The sequence below is a fragment of the Nestor notabilis genome, unplaced genomic scaffold (genome assembly GCF_000696875.1).
Source record: "Nestor notabilis isolate BGI_N333 unplaced genomic scaffold, ASM69687v1 scaffold14876, whole genome shotgun sequence".
Classification (NCBI taxonomy): domain Eukaryota; kingdom Metazoa; phylum Chordata; class Aves; order Psittaciformes; family Psittacidae; genus Nestor; species Nestor notabilis.
The window spans coordinates 70,431-77,753 of NW_009933671.1; positions in this window are offsets into that span (position 1 = coordinate 70,431).

The following is a 7,323-nucleotide window of genomic DNA, read 5'->3' on the forward strand; positions in this document are numbered from 1 at the left end:
GACCCTTTGTTTTCAAGTCAAACCAGGCCAGCTTCTCCTCACAACAGGTTCTTCTTATTATCCCACTTTCCTACCCTCAGTGGAACCATCAGCTCCAGGAAAAGGTGGTTTTCCAGGTCCCCCCCTCTCCCGCTGCAGCAGGACCCGCTGTGCCCCAGCACCCTCCAGGCCAGGTCACCCAGACCTGCTCTTCCTCTTGGATTTCCCCTCCTGGGGTTTTCTTTCCTCTTTCTCCTACAAGCAAGGCTCAAGCTATGTTGTGCCCAGAGCCACCCATCCGGGGTGGGAAAACCCTTGGAGCCCTTTGCCGTGACAAGCCCCAGTCCCCAAAACCTTTGGTAATGCAAGATGCTGTGGTGATGCTGCAGCAGGGAGAGCCCCAGCCCGTGCTCAGTCCTGGACCACAACCACAGTGGACCCTAAATCTCCATCTTCCTGCCTCAAAGCAGCAGCTCTGGTCCTCAGCCAGGTTCAAACCTTTCCAGAGGGAAAGGAGGAGTCATGAAACTCCTTAATGCACTGATTTTTAGGTAGGGAAGTGCAAGGCTTAAGGAGATGGGCTTGACCCTTGAGCCCTACTGCCCGCTGGAGAAATAGAGATCTTCTTCCCCTGGAAGACACTGGGTCAAAGCACAATTGAAATTCCCCTTACGGCAGGATTTGGACTGTTTCAGTGGGAGCAGCTGTTTTCTCTCACCTCCTACCCCATCCTCACCCCCACCACAACCCGGGAAGAGGAAGGACCCATTCACATCCCTCCACACTTGGGGAAGTTCAAGGTTGGTGCTTCCCTAATTAACAACATCCACAGACCCTGCTCTAGAACTGCTGTAAACACCAGAAAGAAGAAGGAACCCAATTAACTTCTTGGTGCCCTTTCATTTATGTCAAGACTTTGGACAAGGGAGGTAGGGACAGGACAAGGGGAATGGCTTGAACCTGCCAGAGGGGAGACTGAGATGAGCTCTGAGGCAGAAGCTCTTCCCTGGGAGGGTGCTGAGGCGCTGGCACAGGGTGCCCAGAGAAGCTGTGGCTGCCCCATCCCTGGCAGTGTTCAAGGCCAGGTTGGACACAGGGGCTTGGAGCAACCTGCGCCAGGGAAAGGTGTCCCTGCCCGTGGCAGGGGTTTGGGACTGGATGAGGTTCGGTGCTCCTGGTTATGGGATCAGGGTTAGACCTTGTCCCATCCTCCAGAGCCACAGTGGTGGTAGAGCAGGGGGCACAGAGCCTACAGCCCCAGCTGAGGATGGGAAGCACTCGGAAAAGAGCTGGAATAACACACAAAGCATGTTGTTGGGTTGATCTTTTTTCCCCTCTAATTACTCCAGCTCTTTTAACAGACAGACATTTCCTTGACAATTTTCAAGGGCTATAAATGTTTTATGTTCCTTTCCTCTATGCTCAGACAGCAACTTCTACTGATTCTCGGCTTAAGCAAGACCTGGAGTGGAGCAACTCAGTGCTGCCAGGGTGCAAAAGGACCAGGACACTAGCCTCAGGGGGAGGATCCAGTCCCGTATCCACATGGAACATTATCATCCTCCCCCATGTGCCATCTCCTTCCTCCCCATTCCTAGAAGGGGATCCCACCACCCATGCAAGATAAGATATCTTTTCACTACAGAAAACTATAGATAGTTCCTAAACCCTTTGGGAGCTTTGCTGCTTTCTGAGGTATTTATAGCTGGAGGCAACCTGATTGCACTCACTGGCAGCAGCTGGAGTTGCACCGGGAGAGGTGGGATCCAGCCCATGCCTGCAGCAAGGGAGTGAGCATCAGATCGGCCCCAAAACCACTGGACCCCTGCACTGCTGTGGGAGAGAAGGTGGTGTGGGATGCTCGACTGCTGGGGGGAGACTTAGAATCATAGAATCTAAGAGGGGTTTGTGTTGAAGGGACCTTAAAGCTCCTCCAACTCCAGCCACTGCCATGGGCAGGGACACCTTCCATTAGAGCAGGTTGCTCCAAGCCCCTGTGTCCAACTTGGCCTTGAACACTGCCAGGGATGGGGCAGCCACAGCTTCTCTGGGCATCCTGTGCCAGCGCCTCAGCACCCTCCCAGGGAAGAACTTCTGCCCCAGATCTCATCTCAGTCTCCCCTCTGGCAGGTTAAAGCCATTCCCCTTGTCCTGTCCCTACAGCACCTGATGCAGAGTCCCTCTCCAGCATCCAATTTGGAGGGTTTAGGCCAAATCTGGAGCAAAGAGGACAAGCCACAGAGCTCAGAGGCTCCTATCCAAAAACCCAGGGGCTCAACCCAACCAGTATCACCAAGAGCATTTCCCATGGGACGGGAAACTCGCCCCACGTGGCCTCTCACCTGCTCTGAGCATCCAAAGTGAAGCAGAAGGGAGGAAATGGTCCCTTCTCCCCAAACCCTGGCTCCAGCCCTGCTCCTCTCACGCTGCTGGGGGAGGGCCCAGCCCAATTGCTGGCAGCTTGTCCTGCTCTCGTCCTGACTTTAACACGGCCCATCAGGCAGAACACTCCGGCTGGAGGAAGGAAAATAAGGGGGAAGAAGGATGGGGAGGGGGATGTGGCTGTCATTTCCTGAGCCAGGGATGCAAAACCCCACTGCATGAGGATGGGATGAGGGGCAGGTTGGGAGAGTGGGGGCTTTGCCCCCCAGTCTTGCCCCATGAAAAACAACTGATCCCTTCCCTGTCCCAGCATTATGAAGCTGCCCAGCATGGATTCAGTTATGCTTTTCATGCAGGGGTTACAGCACTGGGACGCACAGCCCTTGGGAATTGCTGCAAATGCATTCTTTGCTCCCACTAGAACTAACAAGAGCCAACAGGGAATTTGAAGCTGGGTCACAAGGAAAACCCACACTTGGGTTCCTGGGACCCTCTCCTCTACCACTGGGTGTTTTACAGCCAGGATGGGTCTAGCCACGTCTTCAGCATCGCACCAGGCTGGTGGGACCAGCAGCCAAAAAGCAGCTTGGAAAGAAACCAACACAAAACCAAACCAGAAACACCCTTTTCACCAAACACTGGGTCAGTCACACAGAGGAGCCCATGGGGCTCATCCTTCCCTGTCCCTTTCCTGGTGCTTTTAGCTCAGCACAAAACCCAAGTGCCCAAGGGCTGGAAGGGAGCGCCCTAAGGAGACAGCCCCAAAAAGTCACTGTTTAGACCCAAAGCCTATGGTGGGAGGGAGGCAGGACACAAAGCTATTGCTTCCTTCAGACCCTGCCTGTTGCCTTCCCTTTACAGCTAGTGTAATCCCAATTTCCTCTTGGATCTGGGCATGTTTGAATCTCGATTGCTGCATGCAGAGCCCAGCCAGGCTTCTTCGCCCCCTTCTCCTCATATCAACCCAAACTGCCCACTTTGCAGCCTGTTTGTGGGTCTTGTTTCGGATGCTGCAGACACAGCTCGAGGTTGGTTGTCTGCAAAGTGAGCCCAAACTTTGGTAAACAGGAACAACCTGTCACAGAGGCTGGAGCTGCATCTGGCTCCACTCACCAGAGCATCCCAGCAGGGCAGGTCCAGCATCTCCAGTGGGTACCCAGAGAGCTGGGTAGGATATTGTGTAATCCCCCCCAGCCACTAAAGCCAGCACAGGACCCTATTTCATCCCAGCTCATGCCACTTGAAGCCTCTGTTTGATGCAAGTCCTTCAACACCCTGATTTCCCCATCAGCAAATATATAGCAGTACACTCCCTAATTAACACCAGGCTAATTAACACCAGGCTCACCCACCCACCCAGGTTTGCATGGGATGCTTGTGATCACCCTCTGATGGATTCAACAGCAGCACTGCTCAGGGCATCCACTTGCAACCAATTAGGGCTTAATTAGTGCTCATCAGTGCTGTGGGAGCAGGAGGAGTAGATGCTCCAGGTCACAGCCTGCCCAGGCTGGGGTGCACTGAGCTCATCAGGCCTCCGGAGCTGGGGAGCACTCTGCAAAGCTGGCTTCTATAGACTGTATTATTTAGACCTTAGGCAGAAGCTCTTCCCTGTGAGGGTGCTGAGGCGCTGGCACAGGGTGCCCAGAGAAGCTGTGGCTGCCCCATCCCTGGCAGTGTTCAAGGCCAGCTTGGACACAGGGGCTTGGAGCAACCTGCTCTAGTGGAAGGTGTCCCTGCCCGTGGCAGGGGTTGGGACTGGAGGAGCTTTAAGGTCCCTTCAACCCAAACCACCCTGATTCTATGATTCACCCTGGAGGAGGTGGTGCCAAAGGGAGCAGCGATGCCAGCTGAGGACCAGAGCACCCCAAAGCCATGGATGGGGACACACAGAAGTGTCTCTCAGCACCTCCAAAAAAAGGAAGCTCTCACTCAGAGCAGCTCCCATCAGAGCTGCATAAAACCATCCTGGTTCATCAACAAATACCTGGCAGCTCCGGGTTTTTCCACTGGGCCAGAGCCAGGACTTCGGGGAGGTTTAAGTGCCAGTCCCTTCCTCCTCCCTGTGCTCTCCATAAGCACCTCCTCCTGTGACACTCAGCTCTGGCTCTTAAACACTGTCGCCAATGGCAGGAGATTCCCACGACACCCTCACCTCATGCAGAGCAAACACACATGGAGCCGTGTATGAAGGAGAAGGAAAATGAAAGGCCGGATGATGCTACTCGCCAAAAAGCTTCCAAACTGGGAGGAAAAACTACATTATTCCAGCTTCCTCTGCTTAACTTTCATGGGTCACACTGCAGAGGTTTCCCGGTGGCATCACTGGACACAAGGGACATCGCCAGGACAGGAAAAACCCAGAAAAGTTGTGAGGAGCCCACTGGACCCAAAATTGCCTTAAATGAGCTGGAAATGGTGGACTGACACCTAGGGTGGGGTAGGAAAGCTCTTTGCATGCTCCGTGCCAGCACCACTTGCTGCCTCTGCAGGGAAAACTGCTCTGGGGTGGCAGAGAAACACAGGAGCTTCTGTTCAGTTCCAGCTTCCCTTGCAGAAAATATGAAATAAATAAGATTTTCTTACGAAAATGCTCGGTTTGGACCTAAACTCCCACTCCCTTCCCCCAAAACACAGCCCTGGGATGTGGTTCAGACATCGCTAACACGAGCATCACTTGCACACCGCACCAAACCTATGCTTGGGACCACACGCCCTTTCGCAGCAGCTCTTGAGCCTGACCAGCGTGGCTCATGGAGCTTCATTCCCCTCCTCCTCTTCCTTCTCCTCTGGAAAACAGCATTTTTTGGCAAACAAACTGTTTTGCCAACAAGTTGTGCTCCTGCGAGGCAACGCTTCCCCCCGGCTCCAGCCTCCTCTGCCCCAATGGGCCCCACATCGGGGCTGTAGCCGTGGGGACACGTGCCTGGGCTTCCCCATGTTGAGTTTTCCCCTCTTTTCCTGCTCCAACAGCCCCTGTTTCGCCACTGGTCGGGCAGGAGCAGCAGCCCCAAGGTTGTTGCTGTTATTTTTATCTTGCAATAAATAGTTTGAGCCACGGCCAAGCTGCTCTGAGGGAGGGAGATGCTTCACATTGTGGCCACAGAGATGTAAACACACGCCTGGGCAGGAGCAGAACAAACAGAGGCAGACCCAAGGGAGCTGAAATGGCCTGTTCTGGGATGCTGAGGTGGAAAAGGGGGATGTGAGGTTTGGGAAGCATCGCTCCCAGGGTGGGGAGTGCAGTGGTACCCGTCACGGTTCACCCCCAAATCGATGCCATCCCCCCCATCTGCTCAATGCGTTGCATGTGCTGCCCCAGCTGGGCTCAGGACCAGTTTAGCCAGGACCAGAATGAACTTTTGGAGTCATTTTTAGCAAAAAGCCTTGGAAGAACCAGCTCTAAAGATGCTTCCACCTTTCCAAGAGCAAACAGGAGCATCCCTGTGTCAGCCACACAACACCAGGCTCCATCCCATTCCTTCCCCACCACAGCAAGATGCAAAAAAGCACATTTTGGGGAGGGCAGATGCTGCAACCAGGCTCAGCTCCTCTGCCTGGATCCGGCCACATCCATCTTCCTGCCTTGACTTCCAGCAGCTCCCATCCTGCCCCGCGGGGCTGGGCACAAAGAGGGGCCTTTGCCCCATGCTCTGCTTACGAAGGTCACGGAATGCTCAGGAGCTTTGTGTGAGAAACCCAACATAAATGTCAAGTGAATTAACTGGAAGGATGCCTGCGTGGCCACAAAAGCTCCCTGTTCCCTCCCTGCCACCTCTGCTTGTGAAAGGCCCAGGGAGGAGAAGGACCACTGGGTGGGGAATTATTCCTCGCTGCCCCTCACAAAGCATCACATCCAGGGAACAGGGAAAAGCACAAAGTGAGGATGGAAAAGCTGGGAAATCCTCTCCAGCAGCCACTGCTCCTCCCTGCGAACACGTGTTGTGCCTCCAGGGACATGGCTGGGGAGGGACAAGCATCTTCCGCTGGGGCTGGGGTGGAAAACAGCAGCACGGCCCCTTTCTGCCCATGAGAGGCTCAGTGGCATCACCCATTCCACAGGATGAATCCTTCTGCAGCAGCTCCTGAGCCGAAGGAGCCTTGTGCAGGCATTAACCAGAGCAGGGAGGATGGAAAGGGCCGCAGATCCAGCGAAGGTACCCACCAGCACACAGGGGGATGCCCAACCAGGGGCTGAAGGGGGGTTCTCCCCTAGAATAGCTGCTCCCCATCTCCTGAGCGCTGAGGCTGGGTTTGCAGAGATGCTGAGTGATGGGTTCACACATCAAGGAGCAGAAGAAAAGCAAAGAACCCATCCAGAGCCACACAGGGTGTGAGGTTGCACTCGGACCTGACATCCCTGCCCTGCTCCAAGCACCGGGAAAGCTCAGTGGGATGAGGACCCTGGTACACAACTAAGACCCTGACCTAAAACTCTTCTAAAGCCTTTGAAGGCTCAGGAAGGGAATGGCTCCCGTCTCCCAGAGCACAGCCCTGCACTGGGGGCCCCGCTTGGTACCCGGCTCACGTTGTGCCGGGACCGGCATTCCCCTGGCCTGGCTGCTGTATCCCAGGGCTGCCGCGCGTCTCCCGGATGCTCTTCCAAGGGGAAAAGGAGCTTTAGGGACACTTGGGGATTTAACCTCCACTTTACCCACACCCAGAGGCAGGAAGAGCCAGTGACCAGAGGACCCTGTGCCCCTTGAGATGCTCTGGGACCCTTCGCCTCTTGCTCATAAGGAGAAGGAGCCGGTGCTGAGCACATCTGGATGGGGAGAGCTGGGATGTGCCTGCGGAGAAGGCTGGGTCATACAACCACATTGCACCAGGGAGCTCAAATCCAATCACCCCGGGAGTCAGGCTGAGTCCTGGCAAGCTCGTTACACATCACACAATGTCACAGCAGCCCCCAAAGAAGCCACAAACCTCCGAAGGGAAGGATGCCCCATGGCCCTGGTGCCA